Below are 15,081 nucleotides of genomic sequence, written 5' to 3'. Positions count from 1 at the left end.
AAGGGACATTGCGGAAGCAATCGCCCCGAGAAGTGCCAAACAGATGTCCAACATCGGCACTTATGATGGTATATCTGACCCAGACGATCATTTGAACAGATTCATAGCGGGGGCAACCGTCAGCAACTGGACGGAACCCACGTGGTGTTATATGTTCCAAATGACGCTGGTTGGAGCAACCAGAGCGTGGTTTGACCGTCTACCGGTCCACCACATCTACGATTGGCCAGACTTCCAACAGAAGTTCAGCCAACACTTCAGTAAACAAAGAAAGTACACTGAAGAGCAATGGACGATCCTCAACTGCATCCGAGAGGAAGATGAGTCTTTACTAGACTTCATCACGCGCTTCAATTCAAAGAAGCTAAGTCTGGGCAGTATTAGCGAAGATCTTGTTCGCGCTGCTTTCATCCAGGGCGCGAAAGACCCAGAGCTCATCCGCACCTTAACGGGTAAAGATGACATGCCATCCACATGGGATGCCTTTATGACAGCAGCTAAACGCTTCGCGGAAACGGAAAAGCAACTGGGTAGAGATCTTCCCCAAAGCACAAACCTCTACACCCAGAAAACAAGAGAAAACAATGTCCTTACCGCCTGACTAAACAAAAAGAGGAAGCTAGGTATTTGGCAGTCAAGGGTAAACTTTGACACCTCATCCGGCTCGCACCCTCGGTTAGGCGGAAAGGATAACATGTGGTCGTCGAACCGGAACTCCAGATGGACGCCACTCACCAAAAGCGTCACCGAAATATTTGACACCGAGAGGCTCCCATGGCCAAAGGCTCCAATAATCCGAGAGCGTCACAACGCTGATCAGAGCAAATTCTGTGTCTTCCACAGGACAAGAGGCCACAACACCGAGGAATGCGTAGACTTGAAGGACATTGTCGAAGCATTTGTCAGAGATGGGACGCTCACGCACCTCGTGGCGTAATGAACGCTGAGCAGGCTAATGCGTGTAGAACCCCAGTTGAGGAAAACACGAATAAAACTGCAGCTTCAATATCGGAGACTACATACTGCGTAAACAACGAGATTCCGAACCAAGTGCATATCGGCTCGAAAGGCTCGATGACACTCCCAAGAACATGGAAGGGAGCTCAATTACACAGTCTGCATGTAGATCAATTCCAAACTTGTAAAAGAAAAGGCCCAGAGCCACTTCTAATGGAAATGATTCTCCTTATCACATTGACGCTGATGATCTTACATTTATACTTATAAACTTTCCACTGATATGCCGGTCTTCACCGCATACATAAGTGGGGAAGTAAGTCGTTGCGTGTGGAAGGCGGCAAAACCCGCATAAACACAAAAAATGGCCAACCTTCACGCAGGTCAGTTATAGGTAAAGTTGGGTCATCCCACTAAATGAAAGTGCCGGTCCTACCCGCACAAATCATGATAGAGGAAACCGAGCTAACCTATTGACAACCGCGCGTCGAACGGTTAATTTATTCAACACACTGATATGCCAGTTTTCACCGCATAAATAAGTGTGAACAAGTCGTTGCGTGTGGAAGCGGCAAAACCCGCATAAACACAAAAAAACGGCCAACCTTCACGCAGGTCAGTTATAGGTAAAGTTGGGTCATCCCACTAAATGAAAGTGCAGGTGCTACCCGCACAAATCATGATAGAGGAAACTGAACACTAACCTATTGACAACCGCGCGTCGAACGGTTAACTTGTTCAAAACACTTGGAAAATTGCTAAGTTAAAGTATGCACGAGCGAATCATATATGGTTTATGCGGCAAAACAAATGCCAAATTAAGCTATAATATGCATGAGCAAGTCATATAACGTCTATAAAGCAAGTCATCCAGTGAAAGCGGCGGTCCTACCCGCACAAAGATTTATACATTCCAAAAAAATTCAAATATTACAAGAATGGCCGGGTATCTGCCCGCCTACAAGAGTGTAAATCTATATAAAAACATAAACCTATCCTAACAGTGGGAAGAATCTAAAGGTTCAAGCTTCAGGACCACTCCCGCCAAACCCACTTGTACCCGCACCATCAGTTGGCTGTGGCGGTTCAAAGAAGGTCTTGAGAATGGTTAGCCCATCATCAGCAGCAGCAACTTCATTCACCTTCTCCACCACCGAATGCGGGAAGGCAGCATACTGGTTCACTGCTTGGTCATACGCAACTTCAGTATCCACATCATATAGAGGGAAGTTGGAAGGCGGGATGCCCTTCTCAACAAACCCCAGACCAAGCAAGAAGCCAGCCTTTTCCCCATCCTCATGAGAAGCGTTGAGGGCTGCGCTCATGGCATCGTCGTAAGATGTGTCCGTGATGACCCGATGCACAACCTACAAAACAAAAATACAAGTGTCAAAACCTTTTCTAAGTATCAAGAAAAGCGTAAAGATATTATGAAGCTATGCATACCTGCGACAACGCTTCTCGTAGAAGCCATTCCTTGGTAACCAGAGCCTCCTGGAGGGCAGCTTGAGCTTCATTACGGGCGCGTTCGGCTTCGTTCTTTGTAAGGTTGGTAAGCAACACATCTTTGGCTGCAGCCTCTTCGACGCCCTTTAGCTTACGCTCAGTGTGGTCAAGCACCCCCCTTTGGAGCTTCTTGGCATCTTCCATGGCCAAGGCATCATGAGCCTGCTGGAGCCTCTCTAATTTGGCTTTGAGCTCCTCATTCTCAGTGCGTAGAGGCTCAGCAACAGCTTCAGCTTTGGTGGCCCTCTCAGTTGCGTTCCGTGCAGTTTCCTTAGCCAACCGAAGCTGTTCGTTAACAGCTTTGGCAGCCTTGGAACGGGCCTCGAGACAGGCCTGAACTTCAACCTCGAGGGCCTTGAAGGCCTTCTCCTTCTCCGCAGAAACAGCGGAGAGTCTCCTGTTCTCCTCCCGGATAGCCCGCGCCTGAGCTACTTCTTGAGTACGAGCCGCCTTTAACTTGTCATTTTCACGACAAAGCAGCTCGACGCGCGGCTGCATCCGGGCAAGGAGAATTCAAAGCTCGTTAGTCAGCCTACCCTCCTGGTAGCTCGACATAGCTTCACCCAGCGCCCCACTTGGAGCGGCGTGGCGCGCCCACTCGACGCAGTCCACAGCCGTCCGAAGGGTTGTTCCTCGGCGAATGTTCCAACGTGGAACATACACTTCATTGGAATCCGACACTGCAAAAACAAAAAGCAGTTAGGAAAAGATGATAAAAAGCAAAAATATATATAAAAAGGCCAAAATAACCCTACGCACCTGTAGGGTCGACAGTAGGCCGGTAGCCGCCAAACCCATCACCCGAACCTAACGGATATCCATCCAAGAGGTCAGGCAGATGGGAAGGAGGCAGAGATTAGCTAGAAGCCCCGAACATACCTGCTGAACCGGCCGGGGACGACGTAGTCACCGGCGCCGGAGGCACGGTCGAAGCCGCTGCGGTAGGGACCATCGGAGGTGAACTCACTGGAGGTGAACTCACAACCGTGGCCGCCGCTGCGGAGGAACCCGCAGAAAAACTCACCGCCGGCTCAGTGAAGGACGCAGTGAATATGGCACTGACAGCCGGCGGAGACGTCACAATTGGAACAGTTGCCTCAACCGGATGAGCAACTGAACCAATGCTGCAAACAGGCGCAGTAGCCTGGGTCATCGCCTCGGGTAGGTTGACCAAACCTACCGTCATGGGTCCAGAGCTGCTCCTCCCCGCATCACCTTGGAATGCGGCAGAATCCATGCCTACATGAAGACAAGATATTAAAAACAATGACGGAAAGAAATTGCGGGTAAGATTAATTTATACTTACGAGTTCTCTTCAACTTGAAGGTTCTGACCGGCGGGGACGAACCCGACGGAGCCGGCCTCTTCACGCCGGTCACCGTCGTAGAACTTGGTCGCGCGGCAGTGGCAGCTGTCTCAACCTCCGAGACTGTTGTCTCACCACCACCAGGGTTCCCCGCCACCTCCTCGCTTTCGGTCTCTGAGTCAGACCGATTCACCGGATCGGCAGTAGAGGCAACCTTCGCCTTGCCCTTCGCGCCAGCAGCCTTCTTCTTCCTCACCAAGAAAGGACCATCTGCGGATTCCTCATCAGAAGATGACAAGATTAGAGGAACTCCAGCAGAGGTTTGAGCATGGAGAGGGCGGGGGTTAAAAAGTTCCTTACCTGGCCGCGTGGCACTAAAAATCTCGTGACCTGGCGGGTAGACCTCCACAAACCGATCCGCCGTTTGCTCCAAGATGGGCAACTCGTTCTCATCAAGAGCACGGGTACCCATCCGAGCAGGACCATCAGCTTCCCGCGGATGCAGGAGCGATTGCAGGTCGTTTCCCTCTGAAAATAAAAAGAAAAACAGTTTAGCGGAAAAACCCTAAATCAGCAAGAAGATATGAACCATATCGTAATGGACAGAGTTCAAACCGTATTCGAGGACAATAGGAATCTGTGGCGCCTCTGCCCCAGCATCCTTCCACACCCGGCTCATCCCGAGCATCACCATCCCGGACTCCGCAAAGCGGTAAACCGGAGTCTGGATGCGGGAAATCTTGGAGAACCATTCCGCCTCCTGGTAGTTGGAGGCGTGAAGGTTCGGGAGAGCTCTCCCGTTCTTGAACGTCATCGCTATCGAGACGACGCGAGCGGAGATATAGAAGAACTCCCGCTTCCAAGACCGAAGACTGCGCTCGGTAGCGCAGATCTTCAAACCCTTGATCCGAGTGACCAAGGTATACCACCCCTGGATGCACCTCCAGGAATAGAAAGTCATCAGGCGGTCGACAAGGGGCTCCACGCCCAGAATGAGGCACACCTATTCAAAATGGCGAACCTTAGCGAACGCCATCGGGTGCACCTCCGTCAGATGTACACCGTGTCTCTCCAGAACAAGGTAAACAAACTTCGTCAATGGGAACCTGAGATTCCCATAGACGAAGAATGCGGTATACACCCCTATCTTGCCCTTGGGGGCATCATACACCGTCTGATCAGGCTTAGGAAACTCAGGCTCGAAAGGCTCGAGCATGAACTTCCTGACAATGTACTGATATAGCTCAATGGGAAGAGCACACTGGCATTCGCCTGCAGTGCTCTTATCGTCCCTATCAGACGTGGACGACGGATTCTCGGCATACACGTCCGACTCTTCAGCAGTCACTTCAAGATCATGAGTAGACATGTTTTGGAGGATGGAAAGGAACGATTTCAGGAGAATGCTCGACGGAAAAGTTAGAGTATTCGCCGGAAATCGCTTAAGAAGAAGAAAGTGAAACTGTGAGTTGAGATACATCCTCTCCTCCCTTTATATACTCATCGCAATAAATGCGATGAATTTAATGCGAAAGAGAGAGGATAACGCTGGTGCAATGAAACTATGACACGTGGAAAAAGCAAGCTGGCAACAGCCGTTGACAGGACGCGCGCCGTAAACTTCGCGGCCACGCGCCCGAAAATTCGCGCCCACGCGCCTGAAAAAGCGTCTGGAACGACCATATACTGTCACGTCGCCATAACTTCCTGCACGTCCTGAAACTGTCAGAAGAAACCGTCGGACTACGCAACCGTCCCTTCAACAGTTTGGACTGTTCTTATCCTTTCACCAACTCTTCAAATTTCAAAAAGATTCAAAAAGATTCAAAAGTAAGCGGGACTATACCCCTTACCTTGGCAACCAAGTAACTATAAGACAGGTGCGAGTACAGTGTTAAGGCAAAACCCTTCACATACTTAGCACCTGCAGGGAATTGAAGCCAAGAATACCTCGGCAACCAAGTAACTATAAGACGGGTGCGGGTACAGTGTCAAGGCAAAACCCTTCACATACTTAGCACCCGCAGGGAATTGAAGCCAGGAATACCTTGGAATTAAAGTAACTATAAGACGAGTGCGGGTACAGTGTCAAGGCGAAACCCTTCACATACCTAGCACTCCGCAGGGAATTGAAACCAAGAAGGATCTTCTGGGCCATGCTTGCGGAAACGGGAATAATATCCCCGCATAGCGGGAACGTCGGGAACTAGATTGATTGAAGCTCCAAGATGGAATTGGTTGTTTTAACATAATTGATCACTATGTTCAAAACTACCAAAACCTCATGGAGAATCTACACAAGTGGAACTCAACGCTCCTGACTTGCGAGGAGGTTACAGACCTACCCGCATCAAACCCAAAGATCAAGCAGAAAAGTCGGGAATTTCTGCGTGACATTAGGACTTCCGCAGGAAGAATCCCCATGGAAAACCTTAAAACTAAACCATTTTCAAAACCCCTTTGCTTAAGTCCAAAAGTTCACCTCACTTATTAACAATTCATGAGAAGAACATTGGACTGGGGGGACTTGAAGAGGTAGGTCCCAGCAGAGCCCAGTTGGACCAGCAAGACTCACCTTGAACAGGGATGTCTGCGCGGTTGGACCAGCAAGACTCACCTTAAACAGGGACGTCTGCGCGGTTGGACCCGCAAGACTCACCTTGAAGAGAGACATCTGCGCAGTTGAACTCGCAAGACTTACCTTAGAGGGACGTCTGCGCAAAGACCAACTGGATCCGCAGGACCAACCATGCTCAGAGACGTGACGTCCTTACGCGCAGTACGCAAGCTGTTCCCGCAGGAAAAGCCTCCCAATGGTGACGTACTCCGCCTGTTCCCGCAGCTACGGATACTAGCCATCAGGGAAGGCTACACGCACAAGGCACTTAACTCTCAAATAATTCAGTAATGTCACCTGAAGAGGGAATGAGCAAGCCGGGAACACTCCCGCCCAAAGCTGGGAGTACTCCCGCCCAAATGAGCCAGTCCGCACGATACTGGAGGATCTTTTGTACTGTACCTGACGAGGTACGGACAAAAGATCTGACCAAAGCTGCGACAGCTCACTGACAACAGTACAACGAGCAACATGCTCTATTACTTAATGTCACTATCAGCCGCTGCCTACTCACCAACCTGTTGTAGCACGTGCATAGCCTGCAGTTGGTGGAAAAGGAATAGTACACAGCCGGCTTGGTCACTATCAGCCGCTGCCTACCCACCAACCACCAGCATGGCATGTGCGTAGCCCACAGTTGGCAGAACAGGAATACTATTCAGCCGGCTGTACCTTCTTGGAAACCTACCTTCGGCTATAAATACTCCAACACCTTGGAATGGTATGATCATCTGATCTTATTATCTCATTATCTTATCTTCTCTAGCAATCTCTTAATATACACTTATATTCAAGAGCAATCTAGTCTGATTCTCACGCCGGAGGGTGGTCACAAGGAGGTACCCCCCCCCCCTTCTCAGTGACGAGCTCACGGTGTCTGTTTTGCAGGTCATCTGAAGAACAACCATCTTTGCCGGACCTAACCCCTCGTGGGAAACATCTATTTAACCCCCAGATTATCCGTAATCTGCCCGGGGTCGATTAGTGTTTCTTCAATTTCTCATAGAACGAATGAATGTTCATGGTTGAAATCGTCTAAAATTTCACTAATAGAAGTTGGATGATGATGTTGCAACCTTTATTAGAAGTGGCAAAATGAGTAGACTCCAAGCTAACAATTTAATGTAGTTCTTTTTACCCGACCCGTTTAGCTTGATCCATTCTAACCTAACTCGTTTTGATTTGACTGTTCAAGCGTGACACATTTATTTTCCTCAATGATGAAAAATCCTAGATTTGCATTCGATCATAATTCTCTATATAAATGTACTAATTCAAACTCATAAGCGGTTACAAACAATTATTAGAAGCATAATGTAAGACAAGAGAACTAACCTCTAACACCTCTAATTTTATGGGCAAACCTAATATCTCAACACTAACTTTCCTAAAGAGATTTAACCAACATCCTGAAAGTTGTCGTTCGGAAAAAAAAATTAAAAAAATAACCAACATCTGGTACTTTCACGCTCGTGATTGATCTGTGAGAAGACGAAACATTTTATTTCCGATATTAATGGTATTACGCACTTGTTTGTTTATATGAATTCACTTGTAAAATTATGTAAGAGTTTTGTGACCGGTGGGGACTAATGGGGAACCTTTGTTTGACATTCTAAAATGCTTTATAGTTATCCAGAAACCAATTATTTCCAAAAACTGAATATAAAGTGGAATTGCAATCTAAACAGGATTCTTATCATGTTTTCTTTCTGTATGCCTTTTGAGAGTGGCTGATATTCGTATCTTAAAGATATGAAACAGCATGCAGCAAGCCACTGGATTCCATGTGGGTATGTCGAAACAGGTAGGAGTTAGATATGACTTTTGCAATTAATCCGTTTATGTTTAATTGGACCAAATGTTTTTGAAAAAATGGCTAGTAATTTAGTAATTAGTTTGTTTATGTTTTATTAAGCCAAAAAAATCTGGAAAAGGACTAATTATTTAGCAATTAGTTTGTTTATGTTTGAGTGGGCAAAAAAATATTTGGAAAAAAGTCTAGTAATTTAGCAATTAGTCTATTTATGTTTAATTGGATAAGAAAAGTTAAAAAAAATTATGTAAGACATATTTTTTATGCTCATTTTGGGCACTTCAAATGTTAGAGACAACCCTACAAACTTAGGGGTTGTTTGTTTACATCTGAATGAAACCATTCAGATGTATATATATGATTCATTCAAACTTCAGACTGTTTGGTTTCAAACAGAAAAACATCTGAATGATTAAATTTATGTCTGAATCATTCAGACTTATTGTTGTTGCTGAATGAGACAGAGACTCATTCAAATCTGACTCATTTAGATTTGAATAAACCAAACAGTCCCTTAACAGTATTTTGAGATGAATGTCTGGAAGTTGATGTAAGATATTACTAGACTATGTTAAAATCATATACCACCAAAAATGTATCAATCTTGCCATCTCAAAGAGTAGATTCTAAAGAAGATCATAATTAATAGTATCTAAAAGTGAAGTACTATTATTGAGTGCTTTGTGTACTGTTGTATTCTATTTTGTGTTGTCCAAGAATACTAGGCATCGTAATAATTGGTGATTTTATACCGTTATATATAATATATTATTCCGTTATATCTACAACCACAAGTAGTGTTAATAGATTCTCCCGTCGTACGTAACTACGTACAAACATATATAAATGACTCTTCATAGTTTGAAGTGTTAATATTTTGTTTGTCTCTATCTTCAAGGCTAATTTGGTTTGGGTGTTTCATCTCTATATATAACCTTTCTTAACAGTCAAACGACAAGTTGAAATTATTCTACGCTATTTGTGAATATTTAATCAACAAAGAATTGCAATAACATTAGTTTTAAGAAGGCAAAGAAAAAGTTTTAACTATATGAACATTAGTATACAAAAAGTATATATTGCAATAAACAAAGGGATTTTATATGTGGTAAAGGTGCAACAATTCTTGATAGGATACGAACACGGTACAAAAGTAAACAGGTTTTCGGTCAGTCAATATAACATGTATTAAATGTGCATGTCAACTCAAACACAACTTATTTAATAAATGGGTTAACTAGAATAAGACAAAAAAGATATGCTACTAATGCATGTTCTTGTTTTGCCATTCTGCCTCGTCACGACTTAAAAAGAGCACTTACGAGTGCATAAAACATAAAGATATGCCGATAAGATAAGGGCATACTATAAACCTTAGTCCTTCACACATGAACAAGAAAAGTGCGTAACAGGATTGTCACGGCCAAAAAACGATGAATCTAGTAGACTCAAATTAATAGTTTTAAATTAAATAAAATGTTAAAATATTCAAATCATCCGTTAACTTAAATACAGTCATTTAGAGTTATCTTGACTCACCATTACTGGTACCATAGCACATTTTTTTCCTTTTCATTTTACGTTCATCACAACTATAGCCATGCCAAGTTATCTAATAAACAACACAAAATTGTCGACTTACAAAGTAATGAATTATCTTATTTATGAGAAATTACAAACGTAATTATATGTCATTTGAAAAAACCATAAAAAATCATTAGATGCATTCTTTTTGACGAAAAATCAAATATAATACAATAAAGTGTCTTGAGAAACTAGATAATGGATTCTCGTTTTCATGTTGCCGCGACATATCTAGTATCTTTCCCAAATTCCTTTGATGTACGGTATGACTTTTCAAAGAAATATATAAGTATGAATATATATTTTTGCAAATTAAAAATTAATAGTGTAATTTTTATGTATTGGCCAGTAATAATCACACATTTAAAAATCATTGTCAATGGTCCAACATTTCAACTATTTTTGTCTTAATGGATCTCCGTTAAAAAAACATTTAATGTTGTTAAGTTTTTTCCTAGTTTCATACTGATGTTTTAGGGTTTTTTATTTGAAAAATGATACGAGTCGACTGATGTAAAACTTATCTCGAAACGGTGATTCAAATGACATGATTTTTATTAATTGGAAATTCAAACACCCGAATTGAAACACTATTTTGTCGTTTTGATCACTATTTCAAGATAAGTTTTAAATCAGTTGATTCATATCTTTCTTTCGATCAAAAGCCCTAAAATATTTGTTTAAAACTTGAGAAAAACTTAACCCGATTAAGTGTTTTTTTAACGGAGGTCCACTGATAAAAAAAAATAGTTGAAAGTTTAGAGCTTTTTAACAATGTGATTAAAATCCAAAAAAAAAAAAAATAAATAAGATTATTTATTTCAATTTATCATCATATACTTTTATGGTTATACATACTAGATAGCACACATGTGCTACTCAAAATAACACTAACGTGTACATTACATTAACTTTTAAAAAACAGGAAATTTAATGTGATATTATTAAAATGTCAATTTATAAAATTTAGAGTACTATTGTCCTAAAATATATATATTAATTAATAGTTTATTATATTGTACCAAAAAATAGCTATCATTAAATCAAATCCCATTTTTGTTTTGCAAGTTTTTATTCATCACTTCCTTTGTAGCTGATTTTTTTTAGAAATAATTGAAATGGCCTATATGAGAATATGAGATTAAGATGTATTTTTCTGAACATTGGGTGAATTATTGCATTGAATTACATTTGTTAACCCATTAATTGTTATTTTACTATCTAGATATTAATATCGATGTTGTAGATGTAGATGTATGCCATGAATAGAATTTTTTTTTACATTTTATAAAAAAAATTAAGAACAAAAGTTTTTATGTATTAAATTTGTCCATAAAAAGGTTTTTTTATAAATTCATTGATTTTCAATTCAATTTTTATGAATTGTCCACAAATTTTGTGTGTGTTGAAATTTGGTCATGTAGATTCAATAAAAAGTCTGAAGTAGTATAATTTTCATTTTTTATACATGATCACAAATTCTTTATACTTTGATGTTTAGCTAAAAAGTGTTTTTTGTTTTGTTTTATTATTTAAAAAAAAGCTAAATACGTACGTCTCTCTCTCTCTCTCTCTCTCTATGTCATGGTATAGATTTCCGACATATGTACAATATTCGTTTTATGGTTTTGATATATTTTAAAACAAGCATTGGTATTCTTTTGATCATATCTTGACATTATTTGTTTCTATGATTTTTTATCTTTGTAAAACACATTTCAATATCTTTTGTAAAACTAAATTTCCGCCGCATGCATCTCACAGGGGAATTCGATTACTAGCTTTACTTCAAATTGATAGAACCACAGGGTTTCCATAGAATGTCTTTGCGAAGATCCTTTTATTTATATAACTGTTGTTTTATATATGTATGAGAAAAGAAAATATTTAAATAAATCTAAAATATATATTCTCGTGGTTAAGTGATGTGTCTCACATTCAAAAGATTGGAGGTTTAATCTTGCAAGGTGTCAGTTGTGGTGGAGTGATTGCGTAATTAGTTTACTCATAATAGATATACATGGTTAATTTTACTCTGTAGGCTAAACTAACATTATTCAAGATTGTACATAATAATAAAGATTATAAAGACAGGCATATATATTACACCATGGCATGTGCTGCCTTGTTTGATCTACTAAATATATGATCAAGACTCAATGGTTAACCTTGCTTATTACTTACTACGAGGATAGCTTTAGCCTCTTTTAATTAGAGCCATATTGCCTTAGCTTCAATCAGCATTGGCTTTAACATGTTTCTCATATTGAGTCTCATCACCTCATTAGAACCACCAACCAGCTTCTTCCCTATAAAAACAGCCGGTACACTCGGACTACAACCTAACTCTTTTAACTCCCTTTCCACCACCTCCCCATTTGAAATCTCGTCTAGCTCGTATACAGTCGGGTTAGCCCCAAAGTTTCTTATGAGTGATTTGATGGAATGACTTATCGAGCAAGACGTTTTGCTAAAGATCACCAATGGGTTATCGGCTACCAATGTTGTCACCGTGCTCATTGCTGTGTTTAGGGTTTTGTTTTAGGAGCTCTTTGCACTCTTTTGCATGGTATATATACAGACAAAAGTGGACTAATAAAGAGATTCCGACCAAGGGCTTCAAAACACGTGGAATTGCATTACTCAAAGTGTGTGGTTTTAAAGAAATGAAAATTTTCAAGGATTTGGAATTTAAATTTGCCAAAAAGATTTAAAAATATTTTAAACAGTCGACGGTATGGTTTTCAAAAGAAACGGTCAAGCCAGACTCTAAAGCATCAGAGCTCTCAAAATTTAAAGAGGGCGATAGCCTAAATACAAGAAAGTTGTCGTTTTAATAAAGTAATTTGTAGTACATACGAGTAATAAAACAAAAGGAGAGGAATTTAAAATGTTGGGTCCATCACCTTATATTGCCGCGCCATGGCCGTGTTAATATATGGAATTCAGATTTCAAATCCAATGATTCCGTGAACAAATGCATGAATTCATCATGGTGTAACTTATAGCATATACGTTGTTAAGTGATATATATGCGTTTTAGTCATAGAATATTGATTTGATATGTCGAATAAAGGCAAAGTGAAGTATCTTCTAGTACGGTCAAGGTTGTTCTATACTAGCACTTAGTTGAAATTCTGATGGTTTATGATTTCTAACTTTTCTAGGTATTCGTTTTGGTTGAATGCATATGCCATGTAAACTCGTCTATATGCGTGGCCAGGTTGTACAAAACTTATTAACAAGACTTAATTAACAGCCTAATTAAAACAAGTATACATTCACATATTAACAAGCTATATACATATTATTGGCATCATTAGTTTAAGTGTCGGTTAATTACCTGCAAGTTATAAAATATTGTTTTGAAATAGATATATAATTCAAAACCATTATGTAATGAACTAGTTTTATGATATAAATATTGATACAAAAGGAAACCAAGTTTGCATAGTATATGAAAAGAGCTTTTTGAGTGAAATATTGGACTAATATAAGATTTCAAGAATATAAATGTTTGTGAATTGGATGCCATAATGATATATTTGATTTTTTTCCACTTATTTTATCACATGTCTCGAGTTAAAATAGAACTCACAATTATTTAATTGTAAGTCACACATCTATGTCACTAAACCAAGCTAGAGTTGCATCTCGAAGAACTTTTTATATAACTACTAAATAAAGTCATCATCATCGTACTCAGTATATCCCACCAATAGCAAAGTTATGGTAGGGTATGAGTAGGGTAAGATATAGACAGCCTTACCTGTACCCCATAGGGCTAGAGAGGCTAATCTGGTGAGACCCTCGGCTTTATAGTAGTTTTGCATCAAGCCTTGGAAATAAGGCACACAACATTCAATCATCGGGACACCGGCAGATCGGTGCATGTACCCTTGTCTTTCGGCTATCAACGCCACCACATGATGCCTGATTAACCTTCCGCCACTTTTAACGTTATTTTCACGAGATTAGTCAAAATTAGTACAATTTCATTTTTGTCCACCCGAGTGTTCACACATATATACATTATATGCACACACCATAAGCATGACGTAAACTACCAAATAGAGTGTGTATATAATATAATGGCATCTTTTTTCAACAAGAAAGTTGTCACAGATAAAATCCTTCAAACCTTCAAACCCGGGACGTTAATAAAAACTCAAGCGTTGTCTATCTCGTGTGTGAGGCGATGAGTATATGCATATTTGGTCAGCCTCCATCACGTTCGTTGCGGTACCGAAAATAAAACAAAAAAATAAAAACAAAACAAAATTAACATTCGGTCGATTTTCGTTACATTCGTTATGGCATCGAAGTTAAAACAAAATGCAGTGAACTACGCGAATTCAGTCAGTTTCACTTAACACCAAAGTTAATATTGAAAGACAAACACTCTAACATCTAAAAACATAATTATACACTCAACAAAAAACACCAAATGTTTGAAACGTCCAAGATTAGAGCTAGGGTCCCAAACCGGGTCATACAAGTTCGTTGGAAAAATGGATGTAAGAGCATTCGCAACCCGTTCCTTATCCTCGTCTCTATAATTACATTAAGAAACATTAATTTCTCTCTCTCTCTGATTTAATTAAATTATATTTTTAATATATATAGCATTACAATTTCTCTCTTATCTACTCACAACTAATTTACAAAAAAAAATCACTAATTTTTCTGAAAATTTCACTCACAGTCACTCTTAATCTCGCCCTGCTTGCGGTGCGCGCATATAATGTATATTTGTGTGAACCCTCGGGTGGGCAAAAGTAAAATTGCACTAATTTTAACGTTATTTTACTAATCTCGTGAAAATAACGTTAAAAGTGGCAGAAGGTTAATCAGGCATCATGTGGTGGCGCTGATAGCCGAAAGACAATGGTACATGCACCAATCAGCCGGTGTCCCGATGATTGAGTGCTATGTGCCTTATGTACAAGGCTTGATGCAAAACTACTATCGAGCCGGGGGTCTCATCGGAAGCAGCCTCTCTATCCCTATGGGGTAGGGGTAAGGCTGTCTACATCTTACCCTCCTCAGACCCTACCATAGCTTGGCTATTGGTGGGATATACTGAGTACGATGATGATGATGAGTCACTCTTAATCACATCCTTAAATTACAAAAGGGAAAGAATTCCCAAAATAGTCCTCAAGATGAGAGAGAAATCCTAAATAGTCTAAAACATTTTAAATTACCAAAATAGTCCCTGGAAACCTATCTACAACGTGACATTTGTATTCGTGACGTGGGATTTGGTTAGCCACTCACATATTGACACGTGT

At 40.6% G+C, this 15,081-nt stretch overlaps 1 pseudogene; it reads right to left on the bottom strand.

The window, feature by feature from the left end:
• Positions 1-11,992: 11,992 nt before the first annotated feature.
• LOC143587226 (monothiol glutaredoxin-S1 pseudogene) lies at positions 11,993-12,507 on the bottom strand (annotated as a pseudogene).
• Between the last annotated feature and the right edge of the window lie 2,574 nt (positions 12,508-15,081).

This window comes from Bidens hawaiensis, unplaced genomic scaffold, assembly GCF_021521415.1.
Source record: "Bidens hawaiensis isolate Kalapana, Puna unplaced genomic scaffold, B.hawaiensis_p1.1 tig00035313_1, whole genome shotgun sequence".
Lineage (NCBI taxonomy): Eukaryota > Viridiplantae > Streptophyta > Magnoliopsida > Asterales > Asteraceae > Bidens > Bidens hawaiensis.
This window is presented reverse-complemented; position numbering and strand designations above follow the sequence as displayed.